Below are 21,340 nucleotides of genomic sequence, written 5' to 3' on the forward strand. Positions count from 1 at the left end.
TCCTCATTCTCCTTGAGTGTGTAACTGTACTACCATTGTTGAATTAGAACAGGTTCACTAATTCCACAAATTAACCTTTTAAAATGTTGTGTACCTACTCTATGCCAGTGAAAAAACATCTCTCTTGGGGGCTTATTGTCTAGGGAGGGAGATAAGCTGTAAACATATAATCACACAAACAAGCATGTGAATAAAAATTATGAAAAATGCTAAGAAGAAAAAGAAAGTGCTATGAAAGTGTAATGGAGGGCTAATTTTGATTACTGGAGTAAGAGAAGTAGGATTTTAGCTGAGGCTTGAGTAGTGAGTGGGAATTGAGCATGTGAAGATAAGAGGGATTATTCACAGCAGAGAATATATTGTAATGAAGGGTTTGGAGTAGGGAAAAAAGACTGGGGAGTAGAGAGGAACTGAGGACAGACCAGTGTGGCCAAAGCATAGTGTGTGCAATGGAGAGAGTGGCTGTGTTGTAAGTTTTGGGTTCTGTTGTGAGATAAAACCTCATGGAAGAATGGTAAGCGGGAATAGGATATTGGATTTGTATGCCTGTGGACTGATGATTTATTTTTGAAATAAACTTAGATGGGGCTTGGTGATTGAATGTTTATATGATGTGAAGTGGAAAATAATTTAAGGATGATATCTGGGTTTCTTTCTAGTAGCAACAGTTGGGTAGGTGTGAAGATGCTTTTTTTTTTTTTAAATATGGAAGAATCAAGGAAAAGGAAAATGGAGGAGTTTAGTTTGGAACTCCTTAATAAGTAGGCAGATGCTTGCAGGTGTGAAGCTTAGAATATAGCAAAAAATACTAGGAGCATTCTCTTGAGAATAACTTGTCTCCAAAATAGATGTGTTTATACTATATCCAGAGTTAGTAGTATTGAAATCCACTAGTCTAGGCTTTTCAGAATTTATCTCTTTAATGTAAATGTAAAGATGGATTTAAGAGTCATTAATATTTTAGATTTAGTAGTTGATATGCAGGCACTAGTTTTGGGTTAAACACTAGTTTTGGGTTTTTATAAACATTTTTTTATTGAGTTATAGTCATTTTACAATGTTGTGTCAAATTCCAGTGTAGAGCACAATTTTTCAGTTATACATGAACATGCATATATTCATTGTCACTTTTTTTTTCGCTGTGAGCTACCACAAGATCTTGTATATATTTCCCTGTGCTATACACTATAATCTTGTTAATCTTTTCTACATTTTGAAATCCCACTCTGTCCCTTCCCACCCCCCGCCCCCTGGCAACCACAAGTTTATATTCTATGTCTATGAGTCTGTTTCTGTTTTGTATTTATGTTTGGGGTTTTTTTGTTGTTTGTTGTTGTTGTTTTTTTTTTTAGATTCCACATATGAGCAATCTCATATATTATTTTTCTTTCTCTTTCTGGCTTACTTCACTTAGAATGACATTCTCCAGGAATATCCATGTTGCTGCAAATGGTGTTATGTTGTAGGTTTTTATAGCTGAATAGTATTCCATTGTATAAATACACCACATCTTCTTTATCCAGTCATCTGTTGATGGACATTTAGATTGTTTCCATGTCTTGGCTATTGTAAACTGCTGCTATGAACAGTTTTGGTTCTAAGGCTATAATCTGCCCTTTTAAAAAAAAAGAGGAGCAAGAAATAGAAATTAAGATACAATAGTATTCTGGATTGGCTTCTTACTGTACTTTAAAAAAATTTATTTTCTTTAAAATGTAGAATTTAAGTATTAATATCTCCCTAGAAGCAGAATGAGAATTAAAAACAAAAGCCGTGTGGAAGTACATAAAAATTTCTAGATATGTATTACTGAAACAAATAATTAAAGAAATATATGATACTTAAGTCTGGCAAAAACTAAGGGAAAACATGCTGGCTACCATCATTTATTGGAAGGGTGGCTGCCAAGTAGAAGAGATATTAAACTTGGTTGACTGTGGTCTGTTTATTAATCAAACACTTCATGGTGTTTGCCATGTGCCAGGTACTGTTTTAAATGAGTTAAAAATATTAAATGTTTAGTCTCCTAACAACTCTAGAGTAGGTACAAGTATTATCCTGCTTTTTTGTGATGTGGAAACTGATTCATGAAAAGGTTAAAGTCAGAAAGTTAGTGATGGTGCAGTTGGGCTCCAGAGTCCATACTTTAGTAGCATGTTATTTAGTCTCCATGCAGTCATTTTTTTCTCATTTTTTTCCCCCTGTGGTTGATTTCCAGTTTCATGCCATTGTGGTCAGAAAAGATGCTTGAAATAATTTTTATCCTCTTGAATTTTTTGAGGCTGCTTTTGTGCCTGAGCATGTGGTCTATCCTCAAGAATGTTCCATTCACACTTGAAAAGAATATATATTCTGGTTGCGGGGGGCATGTAATGTCCTAAAAATATCAGCTAAGTCCAGCTGTTCTATTGTGTCATTTAGTGTCTCTGTTGTCTTACTGATTTTTCTGTCTGGAAGATATCCACTGGTGTTAGTGGAGTGTTAAAGTCTCCTACTATTATTGTGTTCCCATCAATTTCTCCCTTTATGTCTGTTAGTATTTGTTTTATATATTTAGGTACATGTATGTTAACGAGTATAATATCCTCTTCTTGTATTGTTATTTTTATCATATATAGTGTCCTTCTTTGTCTTTCTTTATGGTCTTTGTTTTAAAGTCTGTTTTGTCTAATATAAGTATTGCTACTTCCGCTTCTTGTCATTTCCATTTGTCTGAAATGTTTTTTTCCATTCTCTCACTGTCAGTCTCTGTGTATCTTTCACCCTAAAGTGGGTCTCTTGTAGGCAGCATATTGTAGGCTCTTGTTTTATTATCCAGTCTGCCACTCTGTCTTTTGATTGGTGCATTTAGTCCATTGACATCTATGGTAATTATTGATAACTGTGTGTTTATTGCCATTTTAAACTTTGTTTTTCAGTCAATTTGGTATTTCTTCTTTGTTCCTTTCGTTCTTTTTTTTCTTTTTGTGGTTTGATAACTTTATTTTGTATTAGGTTGGTTTCTTTTTGGTCTTTGTGACTCTATTGTATGCTTTTGATTTGTGGTTACCCTGTTTTCAACAGAGTCCATACTTTAAACTATAATGCTTTACTACCTTGGTTATAGGAAGGGGATATGGTTGCCTGTAGGCATATGTGTGTAGCTAAAGCTCAGTTACTTTATTTCAGTGGTGTGAAATTTTATTGTATCAATATACTAAATATGCTTTTATTGATGGGCATTTGGGTTGTTCCTGGTTTTTGCTCTTATAAACATTGCATGAACATTTTTCTTCATATCTCTTGTTGCACATGCGCATGAAGAATTTCCTTGGGGTCATGGTTTTCTTTAGTGCTGATTCACGGTAGAATTTTTGCCACTTGCCAAGATTTGTCTCCCAGAACACTTCCCTTGGAGCTCTTGTTCTCACCACAGAGGAACAGTTTTCATATCTTCCCAACATAATACAATTTTGTCTTCTAACAACACCCATGGATTTACCTAGGTTTTTAAGACATCCCAAAATTGTGTGAAGAAATAAGTTTTTTTCTGGAGAGAGATTGCAAAGTTTTCATAAGAGCATTTTGTAATCTTAAGAACAATAAAATCAGCCTTCTAAAAATTAAAGATTAACAAGGAAAATAAATAAATATTTTCATTCTATTAAAACAAATAAACAATCTTATTTTTAAAATCTTAATTTTTCCCTGTATCTTCTCTTTACAGATAGTGTTAATAAGAAGAAGCAAATTCATACTAGGAGAATTCAAAAAAATAAGCTTTATATGTATTTTTAAATTACGTTTTTTTTAACATTAATATGGATGGCCTGATTTCAAATTTTACCTAAATCATGTTTGTCTTGGGTTTGGAGTGTGTAACTCTTGTATCATCACTAATAGGAAAGATAGTTGCATCATTTTTTTCTTCATTCTTTCACAAAAATCTTTCAGTCTACCCCAAGGAAAAAACTTATTTCTTCACATAATTTTTAGGTGCTTTTTTTTCTCTCTTGAAGTTTATTTGGGGTAGAATTAATAAGAATGCAGAAGTTACTATGGAATCTTAACTCTACATGACCAAAATAATTTATAATTGCTACTAATGTTGGTTATTTATAAGGACCTAATACTGGATGACAGCATAGCTAAACTAAGACACTAGTCCCAGCACACTGGGAGTTTTGGCTAACATTATCCGTTTTTCTCCTCATCAAAAAGTCTATCATAAAAAGGAAAAGTTAAGGTCACTTTACAATAAAGATAACCTTCAAGCTGCACCAATGTTATTAAAGAAATTAATGTATAAATGTTGTAATTTAAAGTGTTACTAGTAACAGGTTACTTTCATCACACTTTACAGTTACTGAACATGGGTAAGAAAATCTATTACCCTTAGAAGTTTGAGAGTTCCTTTTACTTCCTTCAGAGAAGAGAACAGTAGACCATACCTTCTTTTGACACTCAGTGTCTGTTACCTTATGAGATAATGGAAGGTGCATTTCTTTTTTCTGCTTTCCCAAAGTCATGATCTGTAATATTGACTACCAGTATATGTATGGAGAGTCATTCCATTGCTCTAAAGCTAATCCTTTTTCTAAACGTTCCTTATTAACTGTTGCTTAGGCCTTGCTGCCAATGGTTAATTCTGTTTCTGGCAGATAATTCTTCATGTATTTGAGTAATTTCAATTGCTAATTGATTCTTGAGAATTTCAAAGTGGTGGATTTTAAAATTCTCGAAAAGATTATGGTGTTAATAACACTTAAAACCTTAAAAAGATTACAAAATAACAGGAAGATTAAAAATAAACAAATAAATATTACAAATAATAACACAGTATTTGATTTGAGGTAAAAGTGGTAGATTGAGCACACATTTAATATTGTTTCCTCCTGAAACTATAGTTTAGTTAAACAACCACAAAAATGAAGTCATTGAGGGCTGTTGTTTAGTCATAAAACAAGAGATATAGAGAAATGGGAGAAAATACAGCAAAATTTTAGAGGCTGGAAAACAGTTAGAATAATGGTAACAATCTTATTAAACCTCAGAAAGCTTTATTTTAAGTGGAGAAAGCTAAGGACCAGTTGAATTTGTACAAACGACTCTTCAAAGGGCCCAGGCAGTGGTTGCATTGTGTAACTCTGAAAGTGGAGGTGAAGAAGGAACAGGGACTGAAATAAGGAAGATTGTTTAAAAGCAAAGAAACAGATGCCTGGGTCTCGTCTACTCTTGGCTACTGTGCTAATGCACTAGTCCCATCTTGACAGATGGGAGACTTGAAATATATTCTCTAAGTTAAAACAAAGGGCCTCTGGACTAGTGGACACCAGGCACATTGAAGGTGGAGGAGAATTAGATGAGCACTAGCATTTTGAATGCTGAGAGCCCTTGCTCTCTTCTCCATTATTGGCTTCCCAAACTGAGTCCTTTATCCTCCAGGCAGGAGACAGGAAGAATCTTCTGTGAAGAATGTGACCAACCCAAGAAGAAAAATCAAAAGGCAGAAAGAACTGGGGTCTAGTTGGTAAAATTGTTTCTTGTAGGGGTACAGGTTAACAGTTCTGAAACTACTTTACATGTATACAGGTACTGACCAAATGAGTAAATAAGTGGTAGATGATGGGAGCCAGGTGTCTCACATTAGTATCTGCGTCCTAACAAAGGGTCTGGCCAGATTGTCCTACAGGAAGGTCACAGGAGCCCCATGTACATGATTAGAGCTTTCAATAAACTTCTTATACCCAAACAACTAAATACTATCAGGCATCTAAGGAAAGCATCTCCTGTGACTAGCAGAAACGAAAATCAAACAACTTGGAGGAAATAGGCTATGCAGCTGAGAAATTTTTGTGTATATTTACACACACACATATATGTACACATCCAGCCATATACAAATATACATATATCATATACACATATACACACATATAAACCTATGTCATTTGTGTGTAAAATACTGGCAGAAAAATGGGATGCTACATCCATAAAGCAGAAATAGGGTTTTTTAAAAGGATATTCAGAGAATGAAGAATTCTTATAAATTAAGCATGTGTAGCAGGAAAAAAAAACTCAATAGAAGTTTGAATAATAAGTTGAAATTTTTTTAGGAAGTAAAGCAGAAAGGCAAAGAAATGATAAACAGAAGATAAAAGAAAAGAAAAAGGAGGGTCTAGGAGGGTCAGCTTTCTAGTACTAGGCGTTCCAAAAGGAGAAAACAGAATAAATGAAGGGGGGGGGGAAGAATAAATAGTATAATCCGAGAAAATTTTCCAGAACTAAGACAAAGTACGTATTGAATACCCAGTATAATGGATGAAAAGAGAACGCCAGTCCAAATAATAGGATATCCAAATAGCCAACTATGTTATTCAGTCTCTATAATATTCAGGGAAATGCAAATTGAAATGAGATCCTATTTTCGTCCATTAGACGGGTTAAAAAAAAAGTCTGATGATATCAAGTGTTGGAAAGAATATGGGGGGGAAATGATTCTCTTACATACTGCTAGTGGGAGCGTGAAACAATCATTTTGGCAATCAGTTTGACAAATGGTGAGTAGAGTGGAAGATATGCAAGTGCTACCACTCAGAAATTCCGTTTCTGCCCTACCCAGTGCCGTTGATGTCTCAAAAACAAAAAAGAAAGAAAGAAAAAAGAAAAGAAATTCCACTTCTGGATATTGCCTTTAGAAATTCTTACACTTGTACATATGAAAATTTTAATGAGAAGCCATTTATAAGAACACTCATTGAGGCATAATTTGTAATGATGAAAATTTATAGACAACTTACATACAGGAATGCCTAAGATGTGGTATATTCACATATACATATGACCGAAACCCACACACACCTCAGCAAGGCTAGAGCTCCAGAACAACACAATGCATGAAATCAGCAAAATGCAGAATGGGTATAGTATACAGTTTAAACATACATGTTTTAAAGCATAAAACATTAATGTATATTGTTCATGGATGGATATGAAAAACTGACCAGAAGGATATATGCTAGATTCATGATGATGGTTATCTCTATCAAAATGAGAGGGAGTGAACAGAGTGGGCTATGTGTGAGTGTGGGGGCTTTTGATTTATTGATAATGCTTCATTTCTTAAAAAAGAAAATAAATGTATCAAAAATGTTTACTGTTGTTAATTCTGGGTAGTAGATCCGTAGATATTTCTTTGTTTTATTTCTCTATATGTTTTACACTTCTGACACTATAACTCTGCCTAACTCCAAAATAAGAAGGAGTGTTTTATAGATTTCCTTTTTCACTCTTTCTATGTATTAGGTGCATTATAGGTACTCTATTGTCACCTTGCTTCCTCATCTGACTCTTAGATTGAATTTAAGAGCTTAAATTGAATAATTTACTAAATTATTAAATTAAATTAAAGGAATTGAGGTGCAGCATTAACCAGCACTTGTGCCAGAATTGGAAGCAGATGATGAAAATAGAAAGGCCTTACCCATGAGGGGAGAATTGGAACAAGTAATGGGAAACCACCAGGCATGGGGATCTATTAGGAGTTTGCAACATCCGTGTCAGATCTCCTGCTCTGGGTTCCTGGGGGTAAGGGAGTGAGGAAAGACTTTTAAAATTCTGAACTCTGGATAGCACAGATAATACATAATAATTACTGGAGAGATACATTTTAAGAATAATAAGCTTATTTATCTCATAATAGCAAACATCAGATCATCAGCACTGCTCTTGTTCTCCCTATTCCGTCGTATTCCTCCTGTCTTCTTTGGTTCTCTGTGTGTCACCTATCTCTTGGTTTCCATATTTTTCACTTTTCATTGTCTACATATCTTTTTTGAATATAGATTTATCTTGTGCTTTACTTTCTTGCAGTCCCTAAGTGACTGTGCTCAGCCACCCAACTCAGCTTCGTTCCTATATTCCCTCACATGTTGGCCATGAATCATCAAGACCTAAAATCATTAGCAGGATCCATCTGACTTTAGTTACTGCCTGGTTTTGAAAAAGTACCCTTAAAAATTCTCAGGTTTTATGGAAGAGAATGGAATTATTTGAAAGGATTATATCTGCAGGATTAACTACACAAATGATTTTTGAGGAGCGCTCTTCCTTGGAAGTCAGAAAATGACAGAAGCTGGGTTTGTGGATGACTACATGAACAATGCCGTCTTTGCCATAGTCAGTGATTGCTAATCAGTTCTTACAAATTCTTAAAGATTTACCCAGGGCAAATTCAAAGATACAGTGCCTTACAGATGAAAGAACACAAAGTAGTGATCAGGAGGACTCTCATTCACTGCAAAATGTTTTGGGGCACTAAGTTGATAACAAATACAAATAAACTAGACGTACACAGTGAGAACAATCCAACTAACTATAATGTAAATTGGACTAACCTAACTACAAATCCCTTTCTTTAATAATTTAAACTATAAGTCAATATGAAGAGCTAGTCCATTTCTTTGAGTTTTTGAATTATAGATTTAATTCAAGGAAAGAAAAAAATCTTGAAAATATAAAAAGCTCTTAGTTTAATTTAGAGGGGCTTTGAGGGGTAAGCACTTTTGGATCCTCCATCATTCAGTTTTCTAACATTAAACATTCCACTTTAATATGGAATTCAGCACTGAGGGAAATCATGATTTAGAGGGGAAAAAAGTAATCTTTATTTTAAAAAGCAAAAGCCCAAAACAAGCATTGAAAAAAAATCCCACATTAAAAATATATTGTAAAACAAAACAGAAATAGATTTGTTATCCACTGACAGTAAAATATATTAAATATGCATAAAATAAACCATTAATTTTATTTTTGAGTATATGAATTATTTGGGGGGAAAATTGACATCTTAATATTATTGAGGCTTGGTGAACCCATGAAAATATTCAACTACTTTTTTTTTAATGTTTTTTAATTTCAGGAATATTTTATAATTTTAAGTGTATAGGTCTTGCATATCTTTTGTTAAACTAATTCTTAAGTATTTTGTGTTTTTTGATGCAATTATAAATTGTTTTACATTTTGTTTTCCAATTGTTTCCTGTGGTTGTATGGAAACACAATTGATTTTTGTATACTTCCCTTGTGTCCTACAACTTTGTCAAATTACTTATTCATTCAGTAATCATTTTTCAGATTCCTTAGAATTATGTGCTAAAAACTTATTTTAATTGAATAAAGACAATTTTAGTTCTTCTTTTCTAACCTTCCTTTTATTTCTTTTTCTTATTGCACTGAGACCTCCAGTATATCCATTACAGTAATTACTAGAAGTGGTTAGAATGAACCACTTCTTGCCTTGTTTCCAATATTAGGAGAACTCCTAACATTTCACCATTATGTAAAATACTAGCTATAGGTTTTTCATTGATCTTTCTTATCAGATTAAAGGAGTTAACGTTTTAGTTTTTTGCTTGCTGAGAATTTTACCGTGAATGGGTCTTGAATTTTTCAGGTGTTTTTCTGTACCCGTTGAGATGTTTATATGCCTTTTATTCTGTTAATATGGTAAATTACATTGATTGATATTTGAAATTTAAACCATCCTTACATATTCCTTGGATAAACCACACTTGTCATGGTATATTATCCTTCTTATATATTGCTGGATTAAATTTGCTATTTTCCATCAGTACTCATAAGGCTGATTTTCTTTTCTGGTAATATCTTTGTCAGGTTTGGTATTAGGGTTTTGCTTACCTATTGTGATGTAGCTCTCTCTTATTTTCTAGAAAGTGTGTAAAATTGTTACTATTGCTTCCTTAAATTTTCATAGAAACCACCAGTGAAGCCATCTGGGCCTGGAGTTTGTTTTGTTTTAATTACAAATTTTTTTAGTAAATAACATCCTTTTTGTGGTTGTTCTAGTAATTTGTGTTTTTCAAGGAGTTTTTTATTTTACCTCAGTTACTCAATTTTGATTTGCATTATGTGGTTTAGTACATTACATCTGCAGGACCTGAAGTGATACCTCTCCTGTTTCTGACATTGGTAATTTGTGTTGCCTTTCATTTTTCTTGATCAGTCTTGCTCAAATATTAACAATTTTTTAGCCTTTCAAAAAAGAAACTTTGGTTTTAATTTTTTTCAGTTGTTCAATCATTTTATTGGGTATTGTTTTGCCTTCAAGTTCACTGACTTGTTTTTGTGCTATCTCAAATCTATTAAACCTATCCAGTGAACTTAAAAATTTTGATGTTGAACTATCTAGTTCTTGAATTTCCATTTATTTCTATTTTATAATTTTCATTTGCTACCAGTATTTCATATCTGTTCACTCATTACAACATATTGAACATATTTACAATACTTCTTTAGCATTCATATCAGTTTACTTCAACTGATCATTTTATGGTAGGTTTCTGTTGAGCTTTTTTTTCCCCTGATCTTGAGTTACAATTTCTAGCTTCCTTGAATGTTTAGTAATTTTTTTATTGTATATTGGATATTGTGGATGTTTTCTTTTTCTGAAGAGTATTGATTTTTGTTCTAGTAGACAGCTAAATTATTAGCTGATAAATACACATTTACTGTACAACCTAATTGCATTTCTGGGTATTTATCCTAGGGAAATGTAAACTTACATTTACACAAAAGCCTATACACAAATATTCATAGCAGCTTTCTTCATAATAGCCCCAAACTGAAAACAACCCAAATGTACTAGAATGGTGAATAGTGAAAAGAAACTGTGGTACCTTTAAACCATGAAGCAATAAAAAGGAACAAACTATTTATATATGCAACAAATTGGATTGCTCTCAGGGGCATTATGCTGAGTGAAAAAAGCCAATCCAAAATGTTTCCATACTATTTGATTCAATTTTTATAACATTCTCAAAGTGACAAAATTATAGAAATAGAAAACAGATAAGTGGTTGCTAGCAGTTAAGAAAAGAGGAATGAGAAGTGCATGGTTATAAACAGCAAAGGGGAATCTCAGTTGTGGTATGATTATATGGGGCTACTTGGAGTCTTCCTGTGCCTGAGCGGTTCAGGAATCGACCAAGGATTTATGGAACATTTGTATACAGAGTTAAGATTTCCCACCCCCTTACTGTACTGCCCTTCTCTGCATGATCTTCTTCTATTATCTAGCTTTCTTTCAGCTCTGAACCACATTCTCTACTGCCTCAGGCCAATGAGACAGTGGTTTTCTCTCACGTCTATTCTATTCTTCCAGTACTTGTGGGGTATATTGGGAAGAGTTCTCTTAAGGGAAAGTCTTATGAGTGTAGTTCTCATCCAGTATGATTCCTTTCTTTCAGTGATCAAATCCCCTACATTTCTGCCTGCTTTTGGTCACTTTTCAGCATCTTTGAAGTTATTTTTTAATATTCTGTCCAGAGTTAATAATTGTCATTTTTGGGCAAGTTACTCCAATACAAGTTAGTTCATCTCTACTAGAACCAGAGCTCAATGAATTTTATGTTTAAGTACTATGAATATATAATGTTTGTAAACCTTTTCAGTAAAAAATTTAAAAATAAAATACCATAGTAACTTTAATACTTAGTGAGAAATATTATAGAAATGAAAGAAAGAATTAAATGTAAACTGAAAACATGAAAAACCTGAATTTATAAGTAAAAAGATAAATATACAAATATAGCCAGAAAAAAACTTTTTAAGACATATAAATAGGCCTTCAGGAGATTAAGGGCAGAATGTAATTATGTATTACCTAAGCAGCAGTTTTAAATAGGAATATATATTTAATCACCAAAAGGACTTCAGTTGTAAAATCAGATAGTCATCCATCGTCTTTTGGAAATATTTTTCCATTTGGCCTGAGAAGTTGTATTATCATTTCTTAGAAAATAAAATAGCAATCTAACCTCCCTTCTGCTTTTATTTTTTTTCCTCTCCTTTTTTTAGTTGTTTGCATAATTGGCCTTAAATGAGGTAAGAGTGAAGAGACTAGAGCTATCTCTGGAAAACAGCATTACCCTATACCCCTGGAAGCTACCCTCTGGAGCACTAGATTTGACCATATCTGTTTTGAAGACTCATTATGAACAAAGAAGTCTCCCAGGTAGGAATTAAAGCTCTGTTTTTAAAGAGCTTTGTCTCTACAAAAATATGGTGTGAAAATGACTACCTGTTGATACTTATTTTATATGGAAATATGTGTTTGATCTGAAAAGCTTCAAGGTTATTATAAAATATGTGCTGACATTCCTAAATGAAAATATTAGAAAACTTCTTTGTAAACTATGTTAATGCACATTGAAACTAATACAGGCTTCAGATCAGTATCTTACAATGAGACCGTCAAGTCCTTACTGAATTAAAATGGCAGCAGAAAAACTACTGAACCATCCCCAGGTTTGGTCTATACATTTCTAATATAATCCAGTCATTAAACCTATATCTCTATCTCTATCTATCTATTATCTATCATCTATCTATCTATCTAGATTTTGTATTTTGGGGCATTTTTACAATTGTTGTTTTCCAAGAGTTTGTAAGCTAACTGAAAGAATAGAACTAGTGTATCCATGAAGATGAATGGTCTTATCAGCCTATAATGAGAAAAATAAACATGCACCAAGCCAAGATGGTAGGTAAAAAGTTGAAGAGTAAAATTAGAAACCAATAAACCAATAAAGGGAAGACTTCCAGCAGGAAGTTGTTTTTTTTTAATAATAGACTTTTAAATTGAATTATGACATATATAGATATAAATCATAAATTTTAAGGGTACAACTCTTGAGTTATCATGTACTGAATGTATTTGTATAAACACTACCGAGATTAAGAAAGAGGTTGTCACCCTAGAGAGTGATAGCTGTTGATTTGGAGGGTGGGGATTAGCAGTCATAGAAGTTAAACGCAATTGAATTTGATTGGCTGAGAAGCAGTGCCTATGTTTGGAGTAAATAATGAATTTGGGAGATGGAGACAAGACTGTCAACTGGCAGAGAGCTTTTTAAACCAAGGACTGGAGGTGTAGCATGATTTAAGAAGATACTCATTTAATCCTACCACCATTAAATCTCTTTAAAATTTAATTGGTTTCTGGAACAAACATACTCCAGATTTCTGGCTTTTATTAACTGGTGATACATTGTATTTATTAACTTATGTATTCTGTTGTTTGAAATCAGACTTGATTCTCAATAAGAGAGAGAAACGAGTTTATAAGCATCCTCATTATTAAGAAAAACGTTTTGCAGAGTAGGATGTATTACAATTAAGAGAAACTTTAATCATTTAGGAGGGCCCTCTCTTTAAGAGTTTTTAGAAGGAAATGCTCATACCTTGACTTTATGAAAGAGAAAGGGAGAGAAAATAGAATAATCTAGTGGTTGAACTATGGGTAGGGTGTCTTTTTCTTAACTCATGGTTCAGTGAGTGACTCTGAGAAAGTCATGTTTTCTTCATGTCACAATGAAAATTTTTATCTTCTCTATTCCTCTTAACATTTATTAAAAACAGCTTTAAACATACCAAGTAGTTACAAGATTGGTAGGCTGCACACCTGTGTGCTCATTGCCCAGTTTCCCCAATTGTAAACATTTTGTTATATTTGCTTTTTCTGTATATATATTTACTAGTACTTCTCCTACCCCTCGTCCTTAATAACCATTATGATGATGATGGTGATGATGAATCATTAGAGAGTAAATTATAGACATTAATGATCTTTTACTCCTAAATATTCACTGTGTGTTTCCTACTGAACCACAATATAATAATGAAATTCAGGGAACAACATTTTCTTTCTTTCTTTCTTTCATTTTCTTTCTTTCTTCCTCTTTCTTTCTTTCTTTCTTTCTTTCTTTCTTTCTTTCTTTCTTTCTTTCTTTCTTTCTTTCTTTCTTTCTTTCTGTTTTTTGGAGGAAGAGGTAATTAGGTTTGTTTATTTATTTATTATTATTATTTTTTAATGTAGGTACTGGGGATTGAACCTGGGACCTTGTGCATGCTAAGCATGTGCTCTACCACTTGGGCTATACCCTCCTCCCAATTTTCAAATATATAGTTCATATTAAAATTTTACCAGCTGTCTGATCCAGAATCACACATTGCATAATTTTCACATCTCTTTGGTTCCTTTTACCTGGAATAGTTTCTCAACTTGTCTTTGTCTTCTGTGACATTGACATTTTGAAAAAGTATAGATCAGCTGTTATAATGGCTCTCATTTTGAGCTTGTCTGTTTCCATTTTATTCCTTTCTAAACAGACTGTGATTTGGGACTTTGGAGATTTCATGGTTTTTGTTACTCAGAATCTTGTCTGGTAGAACAAAGCCTATAAAGATTTTTTTTAAGAAAGTCTGTTAAATGGTAGGAGCCCAAAATTCCAGAAGGTACATTCCTAAAGATGACTTGGAACTTATTGAAAGGAATTTTATGTAAGTGTGCATATGTCTACATATAATCTTCGAATCCAAGATTTATAAATGTTTGGACAAAAATTAGGGTTTGTAAAGGCAGAACTTTTGATTTTGACGAAATAGTACATTTACATCTTAAGGTGAATCACATATAGGGAATAATTATTTTTATATTGTAATGATCATAGAAGAAGTTAAAGCATAGCCAGATTCTGGAACCAAATTACCTAAAAATGATTTCTGCCTCTGCCAGTTATGATCTTGGGCAGATGAAGTAACTTCTCTGTGCCTCAGTTTCCTCATCTGTAAAATGGATGATAATGATGATAATGCCTACCTCATGTTTTATGAGTGAATGGGTTAGTTAGGTTTATAAGTAAATAATATAAGTTAGTGATTAGCACATAATAACTCTTTGTCATCATCGTCATTCTTATCATCATCAGACCATACTTTCTTAAGTAAGGTTAAACTGTTGAACTCAATGATTCTGTAAAGTGGTAGTAATAATAATACACACTTCATAAGGCAGTTGTGAGGAATCAGTGAAATAATACATATAAAATACAGAAACACTCAGTATATATTATTACATTGTCATACCCTTTAATTGAATGCATATTAATGGGCCTGACTACAGGAAGACTGATTTTAATATTTTTCTTTTTAAAAAACACCAGCATATTTTTCACAAGTTAAAACAACGTAGAACTAAATTTTGGAAGACATATGTAGTGTCTACAGTTACCCAGTGTCATTTTAAGATAACTGGAATCATTTAGCTTTATAGATTTAGAAGGAAATGTTGAGGGTATTTTTGCCAAATTGTTTTAATAAGATAGCTGCCATAAACATGTGTTTCATATGCTTATCATTTTTTCTCAATAATTGTATTTTAACAAGGCAAATGCATATGTGTTTACTGTTTATCATAAAAAATTAAATTTTAAATAAACTCAATATGAGGAATTTAAAATAATTGGATTTAAAACTAATTTGGATTTCCTCTTCTTCTGTATTTGCTAATAGAAAACAAAATATATTTTGATACTTTTCCAAACTTATTCTTTCCATTTAGGAAAAAATAATACAAAGAAAGGAAGCATTGTCTCTTGATCTGTAGAATAATTTTTAGTGGTAAACATAAACTTGTTAAATACATTGTTTCAAACATTACATACTTTTAAAAGTTAAGCTACCAAATCGTTGATAATATCTTTATTATTAGCATTAAAAATTTAAAAGAGTTTTACAGGATTTTCTTTTACAAAAACACTTTAAGGAACATCTGACATTTTATAGAATCAATGAAATAAGATAAAATGATGTCTATTTTTTAAAGAACTCATTGTTTTGAATTTGTTTCTTTGCCTTTGCTTTTTATTCCTGGCCATAGCGGTTAATGGTTAAGATATTGGCTGGTCATTTATGGCAGAGGCTTATGGGGCAGAGAGTTTTCTCTGGGCAAGGGATAACCACCATCTGAGTTTTGGTCCCTGGCTTTGTGGGGTTCAGAGAGAATTTTTGTTTCCAGATGTTTAAGGAAATCCTTGTATAGTCATTAGCTTCAAAATTCTATTTTTTAACAAAAAAAAAAATTGGAGGCATGCAAAGAAACAACAACAACAACAAAAAAACAATGGCTCATATACAGGAAAAAAAAAACAACAATCAGTAAAAACTATATTTAAGGAAGCCCAGATGTTGTACTTCTCTGTTTAATAAGTCGGATTTCATCAAAATTTTCAAACTTCTGCTCTTCAAAAGACACTATAAAGAAAGTGAAAAGCTAATCCACAGAATGGGAGAACAGTTACAAATCATATATCTAATAGGGATCTAGTACATGAATATAAAAAAGTCTTATGGCTCACCAAGAAAAAGACAATAACCCTTTTTTAAATGGTCAAAGGACCTGAATAGACATTTCTCCAAAGAGATATACAAATGACCAATAAGCACATGAAAAGATGCTCAGTGTCATTAAATGTAAGTCAAAACCGTAGTGAGATACCATTTCACACCCACTAGGATAGCTATAATTAAAATAAAAATTTAAAACAGAAAATAACAATTTTTGATGAGGATGTGGAAAAATTGGATCACTTGTGCATTGCTGGTGAGAATTTAAGATAGTACAGCCACTATGGAAGACAGTTTGCCAGTTCCCTCAAAAAAGTTAAAGAAAGTTACAGAATGACCTAGTAGTTTCATGCCAAAGATAATTGAAGACATGTTTGCACAAAAATTTGCATATCAATGTTCATAGCAGTAGTATTGATAAATAACTCCAGCAGTGTAGAAACCTAAATGGCCATCAGCTGATAACTAAATAAACAAAATGTGGTATATCCAAACAGTGGGAAATTATTCAGCAATAAAAAGGGCAGTGGGAATCCTGAAGTCCCATCCTTTCTTATCACATTAGGAAGATTTCAACATTGAAATGAAAAGAAATCATTGAAAAGTTTATTTTTAGAGAACTCTAGGAGTCCAAGGATTCCATTTTGAGAAACATTCTTTCTGGCAGTTACCCAGTGCAGGAGCTCTTTATTTATCATGCTTTTTCCCATGTAGCAACTATCAGCTTGAGAAGTTTAACTCTCAGAGTGCCCCTCTCATCATGTCTGTGCTTCTCTGTGCTAATTGCCTGCTAAGCATTTTACAGTACATTGTTAGAGTTGTTTATTAACTAATTGTTACTGATTTTTCAAATTATGCAGTTCTCGGCTAAATCTAGTTGTGACAGTTTTCTTATGTAGAAATTTATAATTTACCTGAAATATAAAGCACTGACCTATTTCTTCAGCTCCACCTATTTGGTTTAGTCTGATCCATTTAAACGGAGGTAGATGTGGTTTCTAGTTCCTAAAAGGGCTCTCTAGAGATTGCATGAGATTGTTTGGGTATAATTTAGCAACTCTTTTTAAATCAACAGGGTACCTTTACTTAGAAACCTTACCTCTTTTGTAAAAAGGTGATATGCAAATTGGCTTCCTGAAACCAACATTTCTTTTCTTAATGAACCTTGTTTAAAGTACCCTTACTGCCAAATATAAAGCCATTCCACAAATAGAACAGCTATAATAGTTTTCACTCATCAGAGGTTTTGCATTCCACTATCTGTTTATTGTGTTTTGTAAATAGAAAGGAGTTAATACCAGAATCATATCATCAGCAAATTGTTGGTGACTTTCTCATAGCTCCTTACTGTTGGCTCTTATTTTGGTAGGCCAGGTATTGAATTGCTGTTGAATTGTTGTCTGATGTCTCCTTAGCCCCAGAATTTCAGATAAATTTAGCAGATGTCAGCCTCCAGCCAGTAGTCTGAGGTAGCACAGTATGAGGAATACTGTTTTAAATCCAGATTTATTTGTTGCTCAGAATTATCCAGTCTGTGAGATTATATTGTTTATATTTACAGTTGTGTGGCAGCAGCATGTCTTTGTGTCTCTTTAGTACTATAAATACTGTAGGAGATTTCTTTATCCTTTTCAAAATCGGAAGAGATGTTCTCAAATCCCTAGACTGAGAAAGTTGTTGTTGTTGTTTTTTCCATTGAAAACAAGGGAACAGTTATTTCAGGAAAGCTCAGTTTCTCAGTTACAGGAAAGAATTCCAAAGTTTTATGAAAGATTCCAGAAAATGTTTATTTATTAAAAAATCTTAAATGTTTTTTAAAAATTTTAAATGTTGTATTAGTAAAATAGCTTAATTACATTTAGTTCATCACCTATTTTAGTTTCTGTATATTTTAGGCATTATTTTCACATATTGGATATATGGCAAAAAGATTTAGTAACTGTCTTTCAGTTCACAAACTAGGAGACAAGAGAATTATAATTTTATAGCACATTATCATAAGAAATATATACCCAGGAGTATTTTGAGAGCAAGTAGAATTCAGATGGGTAAATTCTTAGATGGATAACATCTTTGGAGACAGAGAAAATAGCTAAGTAAAGCTGAGCATGAAGTAGGAGTTAGCTAACTCTTTTCTTTAGGATTTTTAACAGACTCTAAAGTCTTATGTTTCATTTTCTTTCCTGTTCATCATTTTCTTCTCTTTTATTTCTACTTTTGGTTGAAAAACTTGAGTTGATGCTAGTTCATTATTATAAATTTATTGCATACTTTCATTTTTGTGTCAATAAACTTTGAAATATATCTGTATTTTACTTCTGTGTAAAAATAAAATTAAATGGTTTCTTTACTTCTGTGGTACCTGGTTAACCTTATTTATGTTTCTGTGACTTTCCATAGGAAAAGAAGGTTGCAGTCTTATTCATTATAATAATACGCCACTTAGCTGATTAATCTTGTTTTGTGTTTGGGTTTCAGAATGGGTACTGTCAAAACCATTGTCGGGTTTTTCAACATCTTTTTGGTTGTGTTTTGATGCATTTACCTTTGCATTGAGGTTGTCCAACTTAAATTGTAATTATTTTCCTTATCATATAAATTCTTCCTCTCCCCCCACAAAAGGCTTAATAAATGTTTTTCTATGATGACATTAATCCATAATACAGCTCATTTCACTTATTTATCATTAATAGAAATCTGGAACTTAAAAGTCCATCATATTTTATACATGTTGGGTTTGAGGTGACAGTGGGATATCCAAACAGAAATGTGCATTTAGCAGCTAGAAACTTATTTAGATACCAAATTACTGAGATGAGAAAGATTGTATTCATTCTTCTTAGAGGAAGTCTAAGAATGAAAATCAGACCCTGTCATTCTTCTGTCTTAACCCTCCAATTATTGCCTAATTCACTCAGAGTAAAACTAAAGTTGTTAAAATGGCTTCACTCAAGTCCTTACCTGATGCAGCTTCGTTTCTTACTCCTCACTCTTCAGTTCTTCCTCCACTGATCTCTTTCATTTCTCTCAAAAAGCATAGTTATACTCTGGCCTTCAGGCTTCACAGCCCTTCCCCTGCCAGGAGCACTTCCCTGTCATTCTCTCTCCCTCACCTCCTTCAATTCTTTGCTTACATCTCATCTTCTCAGTGAGGCCCTTCCTAACTACCTTACTTAAAATTGCTGTCCCTCTCCTTCCACACACCTAAGCCTCTGTTTGTACCTTATTTTTCTCCACATCCCTTGTCATCTTCTAATATACTCTATAATTTACTTTAAAATTTTGCTGCTCTCCCTCACAACAGAATGAAACTTAGCGAAGGCAGTGGTTTTTATAAATTTCATTCACAGTTGTATCCCAAGTACCTAGAACAGAGACTGACATATAGTGAGAGCTCAATAAATGTTTGTTGTTAAGTTGGGCTACTCACATTGAGATCAATTTAAAGTTTTCTGATTTAATGTTTACCTTTTCCGGGAAGATGGAGATGTTACCAAGATTTTATTTTTAAAGTCTCTCCTTGGAGTTGAAACTAAAATTGACATATATGATCTATATGTATATATTAGAGACTATATGTTGTATATTTTATTTATATATATAGTATGTTTTTGTATAGATTTTATTGGTTGGACTAAACTTGTTTGGACAAATATTTAGCCATTCATTCACCATTTGCCAAATTCTATAATAGACACCAGTAGATGAGAGCTGATGCAAACTTTGTATATTATGTTGGGGGGTTGAATGTTGTCCTGTGGGCAGTGAGGATTTAGGGAAGAGTTTTAAGCAAGAGATTGACATGATGAGACTTAACGTTTTTGATAGCCTACTCTGGTGGCTCAGGGAGACCATCTGAGGAGCTACTTCAGTAGTCCAGCAAGAGGTGATAAGAGGGGAATATGAGGAAAGGATGGATTTTGGAAATATTTAGGAAATAAAAATGGATACATCCTGGTGTTTAGCATGCATGTGGGGTTTGAGAGAAGAGGCCAGAATGACTCAGGTGTACCAACTGAGAAAAAAATGCATGAGGAGATGTTCAGTTCATTTTGGAAATGTGAATTTGAACTGCCTCTTTGACATCCTGATAGAGGTGTCTGGTAAGGAGTTGGATTATGGATCTGAGAACCAGGAGATCTGGGCTAGAGATGGAGATTCAGGAGTCATTGGTTTAGAGATTTTTTTGAAACCATCCTGTGTGACCTCACCCCAGAGTAATGTTTAGTACAAGGGAAAAAGAAGCCTAGGGCATGAGAACCACGAGGAAATCTAACTCCCCCAAATTGGGCAAAAAGTACTGAGAATAAGGTAAGGAGAAAACCATCCTAATTCTACTAATCTCTCAAGTCATGGCTTAAACATCACTTCTTCAGAGAAGCCTCAGTTGAACCCCCAATTAAAATTAGATCTCCTCTATTATTTTTCTCTATGAACTCTTATTACTTTCCTTTATGATTTTTATCACTGTATAAAATTATATTTTATTTTTCAGTTTTATTGATTTATGTCTTCCACTTCACGAGGGCAAGAACCTCTATTTTGTTGCCCACAATTTGCTTAACTCCTAGCACAGTGCCTGATACATGATAGATGCTTGATTTATTTGTGAAATAAATGAAGTGTAGGGTCCCAGAAGCCAATGGATGACAATATTTCCAGAAGGAATCAGTTCCAAATGCTGCCCAAAGTAGTCCGGTAAAATAATAACAATAACAGTTAGCATTTATTGAGTACTAATGAATGAAGAAATGAAAAGTATCCAATGTACTTATCGAGGAAGTATGGGATGAGTTACCCACTGAGTGAACACTACCCCTCATGGAGCTCTTGGTCTAAAGGGGAGACAGCAATAGCCATCATTCTCCAGGAACTTAGAGTGCACTCTTAAGTTCTCTATTCATTCATTCTTCACAACACATCTAAAGATATGTAAGTGTAGTTATCATCACTATGTTACAGACGAGGAAGTACATTTAAGGAGATTAAGCACTTGACCTAACAATAGGCAGGTAGTGATTAAGCAGGGCCTTTCTGCCCAACGCCCATGCTTTTAACCACCATGCTCCAGTAGAGGGGATCAAGCTGATTCTTCATCAGGGAAGTGATATCTGGAAAATGCCAGTTGAGCAGGAACGGTTTTGCTCCTGTATAT

The 21,340-nt window shown here is 33.3% G+C and overlaps 1 protein-coding gene and 1 long non-coding RNA gene across 7 annotated transcripts in view; one reads left to right on the plus strand and one right to left on the minus strand.

Moving 5' to 3' along the window:
• The window catches only part of NCOA1 (nuclear receptor coactivator 1), a 211,595-nt gene that overhangs the window by 107,230 nt on the left and 83,025 nt on the right, over positions 1-21,340 (plus strand). For 5 of the 6 annotated variants that reach the window (XM_032497132.1, XM_032497135.1, XM_032497134.1 and 2 more), the window contains one exon: positions 11,857-12,013. The exons of the other annotated variant lie outside the window; for it this stretch is intronic. The gene's annotated coding sequence lies outside the window, so the exon portion shown is untranslated. The remainder of the gene's footprint in view (positions 1-11,856; positions 12,014-21,340) is intronic. 6 annotated transcript variants of the gene reach the window in all.
• Positions 2,681-13,744, minus strand: LOC116668913. The gene is made up of 3 exons (XR_004326181.1): positions 13,116-13,744; positions 5,914-5,921; positions 2,681-2,691 (listed from the first exon to the last, which is right to left on the minus strand). It is a non-coding gene; the product is annotated as an uncharacterized LOC116668913 (long non-coding RNA).

This window comes from Camelus ferus, chromosome 15 (genome assembly GCF_009834535.1).
Source record: "Camelus ferus isolate YT-003-E chromosome 15, BCGSAC_Cfer_1.0, whole genome shotgun sequence".
Lineage (NCBI taxonomy): Eukaryota > Metazoa > Chordata > Mammalia > Artiodactyla > Camelidae > Camelus > Camelus ferus.